The 18345-nt window shown below is 49.0% G+C and overlaps 1 long non-coding RNA gene across 15 annotated transcripts in view; it reads left to right on the top strand.

Moving 5' to 3' along the window:
• STX8 overlaps positions 1–18345 on the top strand; it is a 247681-nt gene that overhangs the window by 21701 nt on the left and 207635 nt on the right. For 13 of the 15 annotated variants that reach the window (XR_002336829.1, XR_002336831.1, XR_002336834.1 and 10 more), the window contains exon 5: positions 3196–3306. The exons of the other annotated variants lie outside the window; for them this stretch is intronic. This is a non-coding gene — a long non-coding RNA (syntaxin 8). The remainder of the gene's footprint in view (positions 1–3195; positions 3307–18345) is intronic. 15 annotated transcript variants of the gene reach the window in all.

Genomic DNA, 18345 nt, shown 5'->3' with positions numbered 1-18345 from the left:
TCTAAAACAATATTTTTTGGAAGGCAAGGCTTCCTCACACCTGGAATCCCCAGTCCTCTTTCCTTAGAGACAGTTGTGTGTCCTTCCAGAAATTTTCGGTGTATATACAAACATATATGTCTCTCTGATTAAAAAAAAAAAAAAATGCATGCAGTGGGAGCATACTCTTCACTGTTTGGCTCTTTACTGCTGCTTTTTTTTGTATTTCACGGTGCTTTGGCGATTATTCCTCATCAAATGTTTTATGTAGCGCTGAGTGCGCTCGGAAATGTTACTTATTGTTGTCACCAGTACCTGAGGAACTTCCTGTTCCCTCTGTTTGTTTGGGGGGTGGTAGCTGCAACACACGCCCTTGCAGAGATGCCCTCCTTCCTTATTGGGCCTTCGACCAATAAGGGAGTATGGGGCCAGTATAAATAAGGCTGCAGTAACATCTTTGTGTCTCCCTCTGCGCGAACATATCCGTAGGAGAAATTCCCATTGAGAGAATGTGCCTTTTCAAGTTGGGTGGGTGTAAGGACGTCCCACTGTGGCTCAGCCATAACGAACCACCGGCCTAGAATCCAGGAGGTTGCGGGTTCGAGCCTTGACCTCGCTCAGCGTGTTAAGGATCCAGTGTCGCCTTGAGCCGTGGTGCAGGTCGCAGACGCGGCTCAGATCTGGCGTGGCTGTGGCTGTGCTGTAGGCCGGCAGCTGCAGCTCCTGTTCAAACCCTAGCCTGGGAACTTCCATATGCTGAATGTGCGGCCCTAAAAAGACAAACAAAAAACAATTTAGTAAGTGTATGGAAGGCAATATGGCCGTTAGTTGGCCCCGTTTCTCAGCAAGGATGTCTGGGGCGTGCTTGATTTCTTGGCTCTTTCCAGACCTGCCCTGTCAGGGGTTGTTATCTGGTGGGTGGAAGGGGTATCAGGTCTCCATTGTGCATTTCCTTTACTGATGTGAAACTGCACGTTGTTTTTTCCATTTGACTGGTGTCATCAGTGTTTCTTTTATCTGTGCCATTATATCCTTTGCCTGTCTTAAAATTTGCCACAGTTAATTTGTCACTTGTAATTTTATTTTGCAGCTGTGGACTATTTTTATACCGTCAGATTTACTGTTTCCTTCATAGCCTCTGGGTTTTCATTCTTGACTAGAAAGGTATTTTTTTACTCTAAGATTATTAGAAAGTTCTCCGGAGTCGTCATCTACTGATAGGTTTGTAATTTGACTTCTTATGTTTAAATCCCTGAGCCAGACCTGTGCTTAATTGTGAAATTGGATTATCATTGTTTGTGCTTGCTCGGGTGGCTGGGTACTAAGAGCCCAACAAACCACAGGCTGCTAGAGTAGGCTAAACACAGAGCAGAAGACATGGCCAGTCAGCACTGTGATATAAGTAATAGTTTCCAGAATTTAAAATTCCTGTTTGGGGAGTTCCTCTGTGGCTCAGTGGGTTAAGGACCTGGCCTTCTTGGCATGACTGCGGCTCCATCTTTTGGTGGCCCCGGTTTGATCCCTGGCCCGGGAACTGCTGCTAGCTGCAGGCGTGGCCAAAAAGAGAAAAAAAAAAAAAGTCCTATTTTGTCCTGAATTATTCATTTCACAACTTCTGTCTCCCGCCTCCCCAGGAGTTTCTTTTAGATAAAAGAAGAGCCTTCTGCTTTATTGACAGTTTACCAGTGATTTGAAACACTTTGATTGATATTCTTTTTTTTTTTTTGTCTTTAAAAGAAAAAAGGCTGCACCTGCGGCATATGGAGGTTCCCAGGCTAGGGGTCTGACCAGAGCTGTAGCCGCAGGCCTCGACCACAGCTCATGGCAATGCCGGATCCTTAGCCCACTGAGCGAGGCCAGGGACCAAACCTGTGTCCTCGTGGATACTAGTTCATTAACCGCTGAGCCACGACAGGAGCTCCTGGATATGTATTCTGGATGCTGCCTTGATGAAAAGGCTAGTGTTTGGCCTCTTTAGAGGAAGGACTCGGGCTCACTGTTTCTTAGTTACAGCTCCTTCTTCTGGGTTTCCAAGATGGGTTCTTAGCGACTGGAGTCAGGCAGGAAACGGAAAAGCAAGAGTCGTCAGTTTTCTCTGGAAAGTGTGGCCTTCTGGAATGTTGGGAAAACTGAACCGTTCCGTTTTTGTTACATACCCAAAGTCACTAACGCTTGGTTACATTGGTGTGGGTGGGTGGGGGGAAGGAGTTAAGATTTTTCTCACTAATCTCTGTTACTAGGGAAAATTTTTTCTGGGGTTATTTGCTTTTTTTGCTAGCTGGCCAGCTCTTTCTTCCTCAAAATCATCAACACAAGTAGATTCACTGGGCCATGGTTTTCCCAACCAAGGAAACGGCCTGCTGCTGCCAGTTTCTCAGCATCTGTTGGGGCCTCAATGCCCTGTTTGATGTTCCCTCTTAGACGGGAAAGTATCTCGAAATCTAAAGCAGTAGTTTGAGCCTTTTGCTGAACCGGGAACATTGTGGCCATGGATGGTACTGGAAAAGCTGTGAAAGCTTATGTAGGGTCACACACAAGGAAACAGCCCGTCAGGTACCTGGTTCCGGGTCATAAATAATGGTCAGCGCAGGACCAGTAGGCCTTTGGACGCCTAATCCAGCACGTTTAGTAGACGAAGGCAGGAACATTTGATTCTTTCTTTGTAATTTTGCTTAAAGATCATGCAGTGCATTTAATGAGCGGATGGTAGCAACTTCTAGAGCAGCTCTTTACGAAATCGATTCCAGGTGTGCTCCTAGGTATTCCCATGGAAGAGGAGGGCAGCAGAGAAAATGGTTCCCTCTCCCTTTTCCTTTTCCAACAGAGTAGCCTAGGGTATTCACATCTAGCAAAACACCCTTGACCCCTGGGGCCTCCAGCGCCAAACCTAAGGACCCCCTGAGCCAGGCGGCCCCGTCGAAAGGAACACCACCCAGGGTGGGTCCCCGGGAGGGACATGGAATCTGCATCTGCATGTGTCAGTGAGGGACCTCGTGGGGCGCATCTGTGTCCGGGCTCGAGGCCCCTCAAGGTTCCGGCAGGGTCCTTTTCCGGAAGGATCTGTCAAGTCCGAGATGAGAGCAGGAGGAGGAGGAGGCTGGCCGGGGCCTCTCCTGGGTGGGCCGGATTAGCCTGTGGCTGGGGGAGCTCAGTTAGTGACGTCAGAGGTCAAGGAAGTCGTTCACCCCCTGTTGGACCTTAACGAGATGCCCGCAGAACGCAGCTCGAAGGAGACCGAAGACAGAACCTATTGGACGATCTTGTAACTCGAGAGAGACTCCTTCTGGCCTCCTTTAAGAAGGAGGGCGCAGAGCCGGAACCCATCAGGTACGATGCTTTTCTTTGCAGGGATCACGCGGCGCGGGGCAGATGCGTGGGCGGCGATTGCCGCTGTTTCCTGAATGGCTTGACGTCTTTAAACAGCAAAATACCGTCTGTTCATTTATACGGTTTGACTCTCATTTTCTATTCAATTGCATTTTTTGTTAAATTTCTCAGTAAACCAGGTGTGTTCAGCTGCATTCCATCTTGGAGGAAGACTGTTTAGGTAGAATACAGATGAAGTCACTAAGTGTCTCTTTTTTAAAAATTTGTTGTTTTTTTTTTTTACTTTGCAAAAAAGCATGTATTATTTTCCATCATGTTCTCTCCCAGGACATTGGCTGTGGTGCCCTTTGCTATACAGCGGGGCCTCGTTGTCTGCTCATTCCAAATGGAATAGTTTGCATCTGCGAACCCCAGCCTCCCCGGCGATCCCACCCCCTCCCCCCTTCCACTCAGAAGCCGGCCTTTCACCCTTTGGTTGAGCTTTCTGCTATGTTAGCTGCCTTTTAAACTCCAGAAGTCCTGTCCTTATCTGTGTTGGAAAATGATTTTTTAAAAAATTGGCTTGTTATCCGAACGCATCCTGAAGTCCGTAGCCCCTGGCTCACGGAATTAGAGGAGCAGCAGGGCGTTGGCTTCCCAAGGTGAGGTTAGGGAACGATACATGGTGATATCTTTAGGCTTGACCTCTCTGCTGCTTCTAGAACTCTGTTAACTCATGGTGGGAGCCATCCCAAAAGAGATGAGAGAAACCTGTGTTCCCCCCCCCCCGCCCCGCCCCGCCCCGCCTTCCCCACAAGAGATGCTGCCTTCATTATGGGCAGCAGCTCCTTCCTGATTGCTGGCCCCTGCTTAGGAATAATAGGGTTTCCCAAGGGCCTCGGTGTTTTTCACCCAGGCTCTGCCCGAGGCAATTAAACCCAGGGGCGGGGCGGGGGGGCGTGGTCCCAGAGGGGGTCGTGATCCTGGGATGCGCAGGCTTGAAAACCACTGCGCCAGGGCGAGCTGATGGGAGCAGCTTCCTGTGGGTTCCGGTCTTCTCAGGAGCGTGTGATCCAAGGTGTGTAGGAGGAGCTGATGGCCTTCGGGAAGCCGGATGGAATCCTGAGTTGTTTCTGTGGAGAGAGAAAAGCCGGGGGTCCGGCACGGAGGGGCTGGTTGTGTCCGGGCGGGATGGGTAAGGACGCCGGGGCCTCCAGAGGGCTGAGCCGTGGTGGTGCCCAGCGCTCCTCTGGTGGATGCAGCCCGGCCGAGGCGGGAATCGAGGCGGAGGATGAAGGCGGAGGTGCGGGGCTGGTGAAAAAGAACAGGGGGACCCAGGGGGAGGAGAGGGTACCATCTGTTGGGGAGAGCCTTTGCTTTGAAATCCAGAAATGGAGCAAAGGTAGAGTTGGGGGTGGGGAGGGGGGCCACACAGGTGCCGGTGGCAGAGGGGGAAGCCTGGACATCCTCCCACGTTGGCGTGGGGGTGGCCGTTCTGACCAGGAGGGACAGTGATGTTCCAGAGCCTCTTGTGTGTCCGGTTCTGCTGCTCCTCGTGGTTTAATGACATTGAAGGGGCCAACCTGGGCATTAGGACTTGGCGGGGCCGGGGCGGGGGGGGTGGCTTTTGGGTATCCTCTCACTTGTCACCCCAGTTCTTCTGGTCACCCCTCTCTCCTATGAGAATCTGTTTCTTTGCTGTTTAAAGCACAGTTCGTTCCCGAGCAGGGTCAGTGGCACTTTGGGAACATGCTAGAAAGGTGTTGTCGACAGACTGGTGGCTGCCAAGGTGGAGCGCAGGTGGGGGAGGGCTGGGTAGGAGTCCGGGCTGAGCAGATGCAAACTCTGATGTGTAGGCTGGCTAAACAAGGTCCTGCTATATAATAGAGCACAGGGAACTTTATTCGATATCCTGTGATAAACTATAATGGAAAAGAATATGAAGATAGTTGTGTAACGGAATCATTTTGCTGTGCAGCAGAAATTAACACAGTGCGGTAAATCAACTGTCCTTCAACAAAACCTTTTTAAAAAAAATGTGGTCTTAGACCCCAGCCCACGTGAATCAAATCTGACTTCTAACAGGATCCTTAGAGCTTGCGAAATTCTGTCTTGCATCACTTCATTGTGGCAGTCTGCATCAGAAGCACCCAAGAGGCTCTCGGGTAGCCCTGACATGGGCAGCACGGGGCAGGGACCCCTCCTTGGGTGGTTCTGACAGGTGGTGAGGTTAAAACCACTGCTTTCCGTCACAGGGTCCGAGTGATGAGAGCTCATAGCTTCCATCTGCTGCATGTTTTCTACGTGCCAGGCTCTCTTCGCTCGGGTTTCCTGGGCTCAGGAAAGCTTTATCACCTCCCCTTTTACACAAGAGAAACTGAGGCTCACAGGGTCCAGGAACTCACCCAAGATGGTAAGGCTGGTCCATCTCAGCCTTGGGATTTCTCTGCAGCTGTGTGTCTATAGTTGTGAACTTTTTTTAAATGGCTGTTGATTATATTTATTGTGAGATGTGACCTCCTAATTATTGAGCTGTAAGAAGAGCAGAACCAGCAGTTAGAAGAACACGGCTCTGTTGCTTCCTAGTCTACCCTCTGGGCTTCAAAACCCATGGCCCTTCAAATGGGGGCCTGTCTTCTGCCTCTTGTTCATTGTTTGAACCCTGTGAGCTGATGGTTACCCGAGGGGCTGGGTAAACTCTAAAGCCTTTCCTGAGGCAAGGTGTCCTTCAGGCTGGGAGGGAGCTCCTGTTGCCCCCTTTGTTTGCTGGGGACCCCCCCACCCGTCCCCCTGAGTGCTCAAGGGGGACCTGGCTTCCCTGACCCTCTACCTTCTGGTTCTCGCCTCTCAGCCCTCGTCCTGTGTGCCTTTCCTCCGTGCCAGCTTGCTGCGTGTTGTCCTGATAGCAGACAGCTGCACGTGTATTCTAGCAATGGAATCCATGGCTGGCAACGACGTGCTGAAGCCTCCTTCAATTTAAAAAAAAAAAAAAAAAAAAATTAAGTGGTGGTGGTGGGAGAACTTTCGGGAATGTGGCCGGTTAGCCGCACAGGTGTTTCCTCTGAAGGTCCTATCCCGGAGACGCCCCCTGCTCCTCGTGGGTTTAATGGAAGGCTGATCTGCATGGTGGGCCTGCGGGTGTTCCTTATTGGTGATGGGGGAGGCTGTGAAGCAGAGATAACGGAGTCCCGAGGGTCTGAAATCATGCTGCTAACCAGCCGGGCTTATTCACACATGCTCTCGAGGTGAAACTGCGCAGGGACCATATATATGGCTCAATCGTTTTCGTTCAGGCACAGAAGTCTAAGGTAGTCCAGAATATTCTTCCAGGGAGTTGTCCTTACAAGTACATAAGCACTATAGAGTCATGACTCCCAAGGAGTGATCGGAAGAACTAATATGGAGAGAACAGGCCGTGACAGCCCGTTCCAGGCAGCAGGTGTCTGGCCAAGGGCGAGAAACCAGTGTGACCTTTAGATGTTGCTCCCTGTAAAGACGGCCCGTCAGTCGTAGACGAACAGAAGAAAGCGAACGGTAGGCGGCCTGGAAGGTGGATCCCTGGTGATTGCTCGGTGGCCGGGATGGCTCAGACTTCCCTGGACCCGTGTCTGTGTGTACCTTCTGGATCAGTGCGCTAGAGCTACTGTCACAGTCCCACAGACTGGGTGGCTTGGACAACAGAAATGTATTTTCTTACAGTTCGGGAGGCTGGAGGGCCGGGATTGAGGGGTTGGCATCGGAGTTGGTCCCTTCTGAGGACAACAGGATCCTGGACAGAAGGACCTGTTCCAGGCCTCTTGGCCTTGGCATGTCAACAGCCGTCTCCTCCCTGTCTCTCCTCTGTCGTTTGTCTGTGTCCGCACTTCATTTTCACAGAAAGATGTCATTGAACTAGGGCCACGCTCCTGACCTTGGTTTAACTGCCTCTCTAAAGAATCCTCTCCAAATCCCCTTTCATTCTGAATTACTTGGGGGTTAAGATTTTGCCAAATGAGTTTTTGTGGGGACACAGTTCAGTCCATAACTGTCCAAAAAAGTGCAAGTCCCCGAGACATTCCAGGAGAATCTGATCATTAAGGAAAAGCAGGAGTTCCCGCTGTGACGCGTCGGGATCGGTGGCGTCTCTGCAGCCCTGGGACGCAGGTTCGATCCCCAGCCCAGCAGCGTGGGTTAAGGATCTAGAGTTGCCGCAGCTGCAGCATAGGTTGCAAGTGTGGCTCTGAGCTGATCCCTGGCCCCAGGAACTCCTTATGCCTGAGGGCAGCCAAAACAAACAAAACATATATATGAAGTGCGTACTAGGGACAACCATTGTAAAATATGCGGAAGAGTCCCCGGGAAATCTCAAGGGCCGTGAACTGAACACGCAGGTGGCATGGCCCGACCCCAGCTCTGCAGGGAGGTGGGCGGCAAGCGTGAACACGGGTGAGGTCGGGTAGTTGGCCAGACGAGACGGGCTGAGAGCTGAGGTCAGTTTCCAGGCTTGGGTTTCACTCGCCTGCCCATGTCCAATTCCTTTTGCCTTTGTTCTCACGAACCCCACCCTGGAGGTCCCCCCGCTTCCATCTCCTGCTTCCCATTCCCTGGTAACTCTGGGGCTTGGCCTGGCCTCCTAAGGACCTGCATTCAGTCGTAGACGCATGACCAGCTGGGGTCCATGGTGAGCCGTCGCCCTCCTGATGCCAGGCTGCTCAGTCATTTCTGAGACCCCCAGGAGGGACCATCCAGGTCTGTCTTTGGAGAAGCCTCCTTCCCTCCCCGCCCGCTGGTAGCTCATAGCCCGCGACTTCTCCTGGCCTCCGTTGGTCAGTTGCTCATCCTGGGCTCCTCTGGCACTTGTGTTGGCCTCTCTCATCTCTGGATTCCTCCAGCACTTTTGTCAGCTTCTGTCATTCTTGATACCAACGTGGGTTACCTTGTCACTGGGGAGGGGACCAGGGCTGGGGGGGCACAGTCTTTCCCTTAGGTCACCACCCACAGAAACACCTCCCTCACTGCGGGAGGACTGGGCTTGATCTGTGGCTCAGCAGTTCGAAGCCCAGTGATAACCGGCAGCAGCACCGCAAGACCCGTTGACCCACCAGGTCGCCCTATGGCACCTCCGTTCTCCGAGCACTCTGCTCTCCATTCCCGTGTCCTCCATGTCCTCCTCCACCTCTCTTCTCTGCCCCGGATTTTGCTCTGTCTCTGTCTCTCTTGCCCATCCCTCCTTCCCTCGCATCCTGCCGCCCCTCCCTGTCCTCCTGTTTTTGCTTCCCCCTCGTATGCGGCCTTATTAAGGAGAGGAAAGTATTGTCAGACCTCAGTTTGGATTAGCGGTTCCTTTAAGCAGACCTGAGCGTGGCTGTCCCGTCATTGAATGTGGAGCTGTCATGTGAGGACACGGGAGTGGCACCTCACGGATTACGGATGATTCTTGCAAAGCAGCAAGCCTTGCTGGGAGACCTGGGTCTGAATGAGCCATGGTTGACTAATTGAGGGCATTTGGAAACTCGTTAGAGAAATCTGGGAACAATGTCTCTTAAAAGATAAGCGGTAACTTAGAAAAGCAGTGACACAGCTTCTGATGTCAAGCCCTACTGCTCTTGAGATTTGAGAGCGTTGCTAAGTCACAATTAGTTAAATCTTCGTAAAGAGGAGAAAAAGAGAAAAAAGTCATTGCATCCTCACTGCTCTGTGACCGTCTCCAAGATTATGTGATTAACTTGGCTGTCGTGGGTGGCTAATTGGCTAAGCTTTAATCTTCACACCACCCACTATATTGAGGATTGTAGGACATAGGAAGTGATTGAGAGGCCGAGGTGGTGGTTGTGTGTGAGCAAAGCTGTATTTCCAAGCAGAACAACTGCTCAGATCAAAAGAAGGCGATGCGCCCATTTTCTTAGGGGATGTGCTTTTTCCATTTAACTTGAGATAAGTTTTCTTTGAGCAGCTCAAAAATAAAATGTGATACCTGGAATTGATGTCTTGCAGCTCGTTGTTGGCAGCCAAACAAGGCAGAGGAAAAATTTACACTGAGGAGTCCATTAAAAAAAGTATTGCCCCTGTGCCACCATTTCAGTTCCTCCAATGCTTGTTTTCAGTTTACAGCTTGGTTTATAAGAAGGATGATGTCTACAAAGGGTGATTTTTTTTATCTGCTGGTCCTGGGATTTCCTAAGAAAAATTAGTTTATACTTGATGTTGCTTGATGTGATAAAACGACTCTTGCCCAAGTAGAAGGTGCCTGAGGAGCATAGACGTGCGCTCAGCCATTACTTTTTTACTTCTGTTCCCAGAACTACACTCACGCTCTGGGTCACCTCATGGGCAAAGGATGCTCTGAAATCAGTAAAGGGAGCTTTTCTCTCTCTCTCTCATTGAGCCCAAAGATAGTGGAACCAAGGTGGTACTGAATGTAGTCAAGAATGTTAAATTTCTGGTAATGAAATACCATTAATCCAAAAAATGTAGCAAATGGAATGTTTCTTTTGACAGATTCTGTGCGCCAAGCACTGGTAATGGGAGTATGGTGACAAACAACAACAACCAACAACAAAAAAATCTAGTTTTTCCATTTGAGCTCTTTATCATTCAGAGAGAGAGAGACAGACATGAATTAAAGATTCATCCAGATAAGAAAAACCTGTGGTGCTCTGAGAGAATAGTCGTAGGGAGCTGATGGAGCTAGGGAGGCCACATAGTTTAATATTTGTTCTGAAAGTGTTGTCTCTCCATCTAAATTTTAAGTACCTTGAGGATAGGGACCAAAACCTGACACAATGCTTAATAGATACTGTTCACTGAATGAAAAAAAATTTTTTTCCCCTTCTAGCTTTTAACACCTAGGAGAATTTGGTATATAGGAAGCACTCAGCATATTTTGATTGATTCAAAAGTTGACTGAGTCAGAATGTGATCAGGTCCTGATAACTAAACAAACCTGGGACCCTTAGGGGTTTACCACTTAAATTTTTTTTTGCCTGCCTCGTGGAAAGTCTGGTGGTTCTCTGGGACAGTTCCCTTCAAATAATGACTCAGGTTTTCCCATCTTACGGCTGTGCAATCTCGACACAAGGTTTCCATGGTCAGAGAAGAGAGGGAGTGTGGAGGTCTGGCACCTCTCTTATATGCGGTCACCTGGCAATTTCATAGATAACAGCCCATTGGCTGTAGCCAGTCACATGGCTCCAACCTAACTGCAAGGGAAGACTGGGAAATGTAGTCTTTGTGCTCAGGAAGAGAAAAATGAAATGGGACTTCGTGCAACACACAGCTTTGTCTCTGCCTCACTGATTATCTTGGGTAGTTCGTTGGAAAGGGGAGTAACTTTGGTCCATAGTCGGCCTACCTTGCTTAGCAGAGATTAGAACCTGAAGTTAACAGAGGCACAGGAGATGGGCTGAGAGGTGATCCTGGTGGGGTTTGTTCTCCTCCTGGGATGCTCATTCTGAGTCCAGTCAGGCGAGGGAAATGTCGACACACTTAGGTGTGTACAATGCAGACGAGCAAGGAGGTTGTGTCTGCAGCCGTCAGAGGACGACGACCCAGTAAAGCCCCTCACAGGTCTAGAGGAAGACAGAGGTTATTCTTAACCGAGGGGGTGCCTGGTTTAGCTGACCCACCTGTACAGCAGTTAGGACACCCTGAGCTGCAGGGAACAGGTAAACCGCTCACATGAGGAAAGGTACCTCCACGTAAGAAGCTCCAAGTCGAGAACGGAGAGGGATGGTTAATTCTTCAGCCAGTGATGTCACAAGTTTCCCCTGTGCCTCGTGGTTGAGAATACCCGCAGACAGTTCCCAAACACCCTCCAAACAGCAGGAGGCGATAAATAATAATACTGTCAGCAGAAGTAATGTCTTCACCACATGGCTGCGACACGTTAAAAGCGCTGAACGGTGTTCAGTGACGAGCTTTCCTCCCGCTGGGTCCCTCCCTCCAGGGTTCTCTTGGGTACATGCCAGCAAGTAGGCACATGTTTTTTTATTTCCCTCCCTTTTTAACGCAAATGGTAGTGTGTGACACACATCATGCCACAACCTTCTTTTGTCATCTGAACGTGTTGGAGATCTTCGCAAACCACGTGAGGTTTTGTCTTGAGTTTCTAGAGCCTTAGCATGTTTCATTGTGTGTGCTACCGCTACCGTGTTACTTGGTGTATTGTTTTCCACTCTGTTACGCTGCATCTGTGTCCATATTTAATACATGTATCTTTTTCTATTAGGAGAACATAGAGTGAAGAACCTCACATGTAAGGGGTTTCCTATGTGTAAAAGTCCACCCGTAGGTAAATTCTTAGAAGGATGGCTGGGTCAAAGGCTATGGGCATTTACTAGTTTTCATGAAAGCGGTTTGGACTGGTGCTGGCAGTTGAAGCGAGTGTCTGTTTCTATAGAGTTATTGAGAGCGTGTTATTGAACTTGCGGATCCTATTCCAGTCTCCTCTATGAAGGCAGTTATAATATTTGCTCAATTCTTGTTAAGTTTGTTTAATGTTTGTTAAATATTTGATTCACTGGGCATTTAGTTTGGTGAGGAGTATGGCTCCCACTTCCCCCCTGCTTGACTATTTTCGTGACTGACTACATTTTTATTATTATTATTGTCTTTTGTCTTTTTGAGGGCCCCACCCGTGGCATATGGAGGTTCCCAGGCTAGGGGTCAGATCCTGAGCTGTAGCTGCCGGCCTACACCACAGCCACAGCAACGCCAGATCCCAGCCACGTCTGCGACCTACACCACAGCTCATGGCAACGTCGGATCCTTAACCCACTGAGCGAGGCCAGGGATGGAACCTGCAACCTCATGGTTCCTAGTCGGATTTGTTTCCACTGCGCCCCGACGAGAATTGGTGGTGGTTTTAAATTTGGTTTTTCGTTTCATCATGCTTTTTGATTATTTACATGAGAACTGTAGACATCTCATGTCTGCCATCATTATATGTAAACACTTTCTGAATTCTCTGATTCTCCTTAGTAGTTTTTCTGGTTTTTTTTTTTTTTTTTTTTTTTTTGTCTTTTTAGGGCTGCACCTGCAGCATATGGAGGTTCTCAGGCTAGGGGGCCAATCGGAGCTACAGCTGCTGGCCTCAGCCACAGCCACACCAGATCCGAGCTGCATCTGTGACCTACACCACAGCTCATGGCAACACCTGACCCTTAACCCACTGAGAGAGGCCAGGCATTGAACCTGCAACCTCATGGTTCCCAGTCGGATTCATTAACCACTGAGCCATGACGGGAACTCCAGTTTTTCTGTGTTTTTGAGTTACTTGTTTCCTAAGAGGAAAGAAACCCCTCCTGGAACCTTTCACGGTAAATTGTGGCTCAAAATAGAAATAGGCTTGGATTGTTACCGCATGCCATGGTGTACCAAAACCCATGAGGGACTGCAGTTGCCCTGACCGTCGGTGCTGGCTTACTCAGGGTAAGATACCTCCCGGAACAGAAACTGAGGACAGGCTTATGTTCCCTGAGCAGCGGGACCTTGAAGCAAAATCGAGTTGTGCTGACAAGGGAGAAGGGGCGTGACAGTGTGGGGTGGGGTAGTGGATCCAGTCTTCACTGCATCACCTTGGCGACAGTGACTCTTCACCTGGACTTCTCTTCTGACACCAGAGACTCAAGGTTCCTCACTGCTCTGTCCTCTGTTCTTGAAATCCTGGGGACGTGGGAGCTCACTGGCCTTCTGGGTGGTTTTATTTAGGTCCAAGTGGAACTTAGAGAATTGCTTTAAGTCTCCCGTTCACTTTTTGAAGACGCTGGGCTGTTGACCCTTGGCTGCCTTCCTGGAGAGGCTGAGGAGTGCTTTTCAAAGCACACCCCAGGCGTAAGAACCACACGTCGATCAGCTTCCTAGCCTGGCTTGTCCTCTGCAGACAGGTCATCCTGCGCATCTTGTGTCCCTCGCCAGTGCATTTGGGGGAGAGGATAGCTTCTGACTTGGGCTCCATGTTCTGGGGAGGTGTCATCGGTCAATGTGCTGCATGGGCTGAAACTCGGCATGACAAGAGGGAGTATTTGGAAGACGGACCAGTGTGAAAAATCTGGAATATGTGTTGCCTTAGTCCATTTTTTTTGGCCCGTGTTCCTTACCGGTCTAATGCTGGCCATGCAGAATATATGGGAATCATGTTTTCTTGGGGAGAAGACTTGGTATGTCATGTGGCAAAGGATTTCTTAGGACTTCTTTTCCGAAAGAGTTGAGTTGATGGCGTCAGGCCCAAATGGTGATGCTGAGGGATATTCCAGTGGTTAATGGGAATGAGTAGGAAACTTGCTTTGGGGGGGGGGGATCTTAAATATAAATTTAAAATGGGGTTCCTGTTGTGGCTCAGCGGGTTAAGAACCCAAGAATGTCCCCAGGGACGTGGGTTTGACCCCCGGCCTGGCTCAGGGATCTGGTGTTGCCACAAGCTTTGGTGTAGGTTGCAGATGTGGCTCAGATCCCGTGTGGCTGTGGCGTAGGCCAGCAACTGCAGCTCTGACTCAACCCCTAGCTGGGGAACTTCCATATGCCGCAGGTGCAGCCTGAAAAAAAGGAAAAAGAAAGTTTGATGTGGCAATTTGAAGAGCAGAATTTGGAAGAACGGAGGTGGACGTTCTCACGATCCATTCTCAACACTTAGCATAAAGCCACAGTGTGGTGTTGGTACAAGGACAGGCAGAGAAACCAGGGGGTCACGCTAGAGAGTCCAGTAACTGTCCCACACCCGTATTGCCACTTGATTTACGACAGAGGTGTCACTGCGGTGCAGTGGAGCACAGGTGATGTTTTCAGCAAATAGTGTTGGGTCAGCTGAAAGCCCCAATGGAAAAAAAAAAAAAACAAATCTTAGCCTCTGCTGTCCGCCCTCCATGAAAAGCAACCTCAAAAGGATTCTAGACCTACATGTGAAAGGTACAGTAAGAAAGCTTCTAAAAGAAAACGTGGGAAGATGTCTTTATGCCCTTGGGAATGGAAAAAGCCTTCTTAGACAGGACACACAAAGGCGGAACATGGACCACGTGGCAAGTTGGGTTTTATGAAAATAAGAAATTCTGGGTATTGAAAGATAGCACAGAGAGAGCATGCCAAGCCGCAGAAGGGGACTCTAGATCTGCCGTGAGTCTTGCTGACACGAAAGTTGTATCCGGAGTTTATAAAGATCTCCGTAAATCAAGAAGGCAGACAGCTCCTTAGAGAAAAAGAGGCGGCAGAGTTGACATTGTACTTGGGAGAGGATGTCTCGTGGCCGATGGACGTCTGAAAAGGTGCTCGGCTTCCTCAGCATCAGGAAATTGCGGACTCAAATCATGCTGTCACACCCTCACACCCGCCAGACTGGCTGACATGAAAATGACACGTCCCTGCTGCTAGGGCTGGAGCCGCTGGAGGTCTCACATCCTGCAGGCCAGGCTGTCGGCACACGGCTCTGAAAAACCGTCTCTTCAAGCCAAACTGTCCTAGAGGCACGGCCCTGCTTACAGCATCCTTCTGAATAGTCCGACCGGAAACTTCCCATGGAATGTCCACCCTGTAGGGGTGAGTCCACGATGGTGCGTCCATGCAGGGATGCTACGCAGCTAATGAGGGAGCGCCCTCCAGCCTCCCACACCCAGGGCGCATCGCACAGAACACGGGGGACCCAAGCCAGACAGAAGGGGGTGTCCTGGGTGATCCCCCCCGTAAAGGCAGGCCTTGCATATGGTGTTAGGGAGTCACAGAAGTGGCTCCCTTTGGAGGAAGAAGGGACTAGGACGGGGCGTGGGGAGGGTCCCGGGTTCCTGCCCTGGCGGTGTTCACTTTGTGAGTTATCTTTGAGCTCTGCACTTTGTTGTTGTTGTTCATATGTTCTACTTGAATTTTCAAATACCTTAGTACACATGTATACAGGCATACACTTGTATATGCACACGTGTATTTATAAATATGTGTATATGTGTGCTATGCACATAGACTATGCGTATGTGTGTCACACATACATGGATTTTTTTTTTTTCCCCCTTTTTCAGCTGTACCTGTGGTATATGCAAGTTTCCAGGCAAGGAATCGAATCTGAGCTGCATCTGTGGCCCAGACCACAGCTGTATACTGCGGTCTGCTTTCTCTGTGTAATCTGTAACGGTGTGTATATAAGCATGTATGCTTTTATATATAAGTATGCACACATGTGTACACCTAGACACATAGCCATCCACACGCAGGTACATAGGTGTGTGTGGATGCACACGCACACACACGCAGCTATGTCCTGAACAGACCACCAGAAGGGGAGACTGCGTGGACCGTCCCAGTTTCTAGATTTGGGGAAGTTAGGGTCCCCCCCCCAGAAAGTGAGGAGGGAGGGTTGAGACGGTGAGGACTGCCCCCTCTGGATGAGGAATTGCATGCTTTTCTTTCTCTCTGATCCTATCCTGTTCCTCTGTGTCGCTGCAAACCCGATCATTGCGTTTCAGCTCCTCCTCCACGCCTCTCCGTCGGCTTCCGCCCCATCCCACCCTGAGCTGTCTATTTCTTGTTTCTTTCCCCATCTTTTGTCGTCCTGCCTTGCTTTTGCCTGTCACATCTTTCTCTTCCATTACTTTTCCCCCTGGAAAAAGATGTCTGGTCTCAGCTCTTTTTTGTCTTTTTGCCATTTCCTGGGCCGCTCCTGTGGCGTATGGAGGTTCCCAGGCTAGGGGTCAAATCGGAGCTGTAGCCACCAGCCTACGCCAGAGCCACCGCAACGCAGGATCCGAGCCGCTTCTGCGACCTACACCTCAGCTCACGGCAACGCCAGATCCTTAACCCACTGAGCAATGGCAGGGATCGAACCCGCAACCTCATGGTTCCTAGTCAGATTCGTTAACCACTGTGCCACGACGGGAACTCCTCAGCTCTTTTTTTAATAATTTACTTTTTTTTACAATAGGACCTCCTCGCTTATCCATTCTAAATGGAATAGTTGGCGTCTCCTAACCCTCAACTCCCAGTCTTTCCTCACTTCCTCCCCCTTGGCAACCCCAAGTCTGTTCTCTGGTCTGTGAGTCTGTTTCTGTTTTGTAGATAGATTCATTTGTGCCGGATTTTAGATTCCACATATCAGTGATAAGATATTTGTCTGTCTTTTTCTGGCTTCACTTAGTATAATCTCTAAGTCTATCCACGTTGTCTCAAATGGCCTTTCCTTTTTCATGGCGAAGTAGTATTCCGTTGTATGAATGGACCAAATCTTTTTTGTCTGTTCTTCTACTGATGGACATTTAGGTAGTTTCCATGTCTTGGCTATTGTGAATAGTGCTGCTGTGAGCATAGGGGTGCATTCTCTTTTTAAATTACAGTTTTGTCTGGATATATGCCCAGGAGTGGGATTGCTGGATCATATGCTAATTCTCTTTTTGGTTTTCTGAGCATTTCTTGATTTTAGTTTTGCTTCCCATTGTTCACTTTGAAAGAAAAGTAATGCTTAAAATATGTCCAAGAGTCTCCACTTCAGGTGTCTTTACTTTTGTGGGTCTTTGCTGCCTTATCTGCCCCCGCCCCCATTCCCTCTCCCTATGGGGAAATGACTGATATTTAATTAGATTTAAAACAGATAATCAAAATGAGACATGTTGAGTATGGCAAGTGAAACCACACTGAGGTCTGAGCCAAAGTTAATACCCTCGCATGCCCCCATGCCCCCATGCCCCGTGCCATTCTCCTGACGTGCCCTGTGCTTAGCTCCCCACATTTATCTGTGCTGGGACAAGTGTTTACAAATATAGTTATGTGAAATAGGAGTGTTCCTGCTTTTTTATGAAAAAAAATTTTACTATACATAATACTCTATAATTTACTCCTTTTTCATTTAAATTTGGGTGTTCCTCCAAATCAGTAGATCTCACAAAATTCTTTTCAATAACTGTATTTTCCCCCAGTAGAAACCAGCAATGTTTTTCCAATCAACCCCCCCCCCCCCGCCATGGGTAGATACTGGATGGTTTAGTTTTTTGCCATTGCAAACAATACTGCAGTAAATATCCATCAAGAATGTGGCTTCTAGAGTTCCTGCTGTGGCGCAGTGGGTTAAGAAGTTGATTTCAGTGGCTCAGGTCACTGCGGAGACGTGAGTTTGATCCCTGGCTTGGTACGGTGGGTTAAAGCATCTGGTGTTGCCACAGCTGGGGCTCAGGTTCAGTCCCTGGCCAGGGAATTTTCATATGCTGTGGGTGTAGCCATCCAAAAAAAAAAAAAAAAGATTTCTACTTCAATAGGATAGCAGCCCTAAGTGGAGTTACAGGGACAAAAAGCATGGATGGCCAGAAGGCACAGGTACTGCCATGTCTGCTTTTTAAACGTTGTGGTGCTTTGCGCTTCTTCTGACAGTACATGGAAGAGCCTACTTCCCTGCACACACTGGTTGGGTTTTCACACATGGTGAAAAACGGTACCTTGTCCTGAACTGCAGTCCTTAACTGGCGGTATCGTTGTGACTTTTGATGTGGGAAATAAAAAGATTTCCTACTTCTGCGTGCACTAATTTTAAAGTGGAATTTTAAATCATTTGGGAATTGAAAAAGGAAGAAAAGTCCAGGCTGTGAAGAAGGAAGGAGAAAGAGAAGGAAGGAGAAACCTGTACACACTGTTGTTAAGTTAGTTGATTTTTTTTTTTTTAAGCTTCTATAATACTTTCCAACGTGTGTGTTGTAGAAGTGAAAATTGTAGAGAAACTGACAAAGGATTTCCTTGCTGATGAGAGAGCAGAGTGTTCTCTTTCTCCTTCCCTCTCTTTTTACCAAGCACTTTGATGTTATTTTATTTGACCTTCATCATGCTCTTCAAGGTCAGCAGAGAAAGGATGCCTTTTTTGGCTCACAGATGAGATTGTCTTGGTGCCCGAGGTGGATTAACGGCAGGAGGAGACGGGAGCTCGTCTTTCTCGTCCTTTGCTGTGGGCTTTTTCCCGGCCTTGCCCTGAGTTGTGACGTTCTGCCCTGGGTCCCTTGCAGGGACCCGCATCTGTGCCCTCCTGCCAGCTCTGAGTACTGGGCTCTCCGCTTTGTAGATGCCCGCCCAGGACTGTAAATCAATGGAAGGAACAAAGGGTTTAGGGTTAGAAAACCTGGGTATGAATTT

This window comes from Sus scrofa, chromosome 12 (assembly GCF_000003025.6).
Source record: "Sus scrofa isolate TJ Tabasco breed Duroc chromosome 12, Sscrofa11.1, whole genome shotgun sequence".
NCBI lineage: Eukaryota > Metazoa > Chordata > Mammalia > Artiodactyla > Suidae > Sus > Sus scrofa.
The sequence above is the reverse complement of the archived record's forward strand: the minus strand, read 5'-3'. Positions and strand labels throughout refer to the sequence as shown.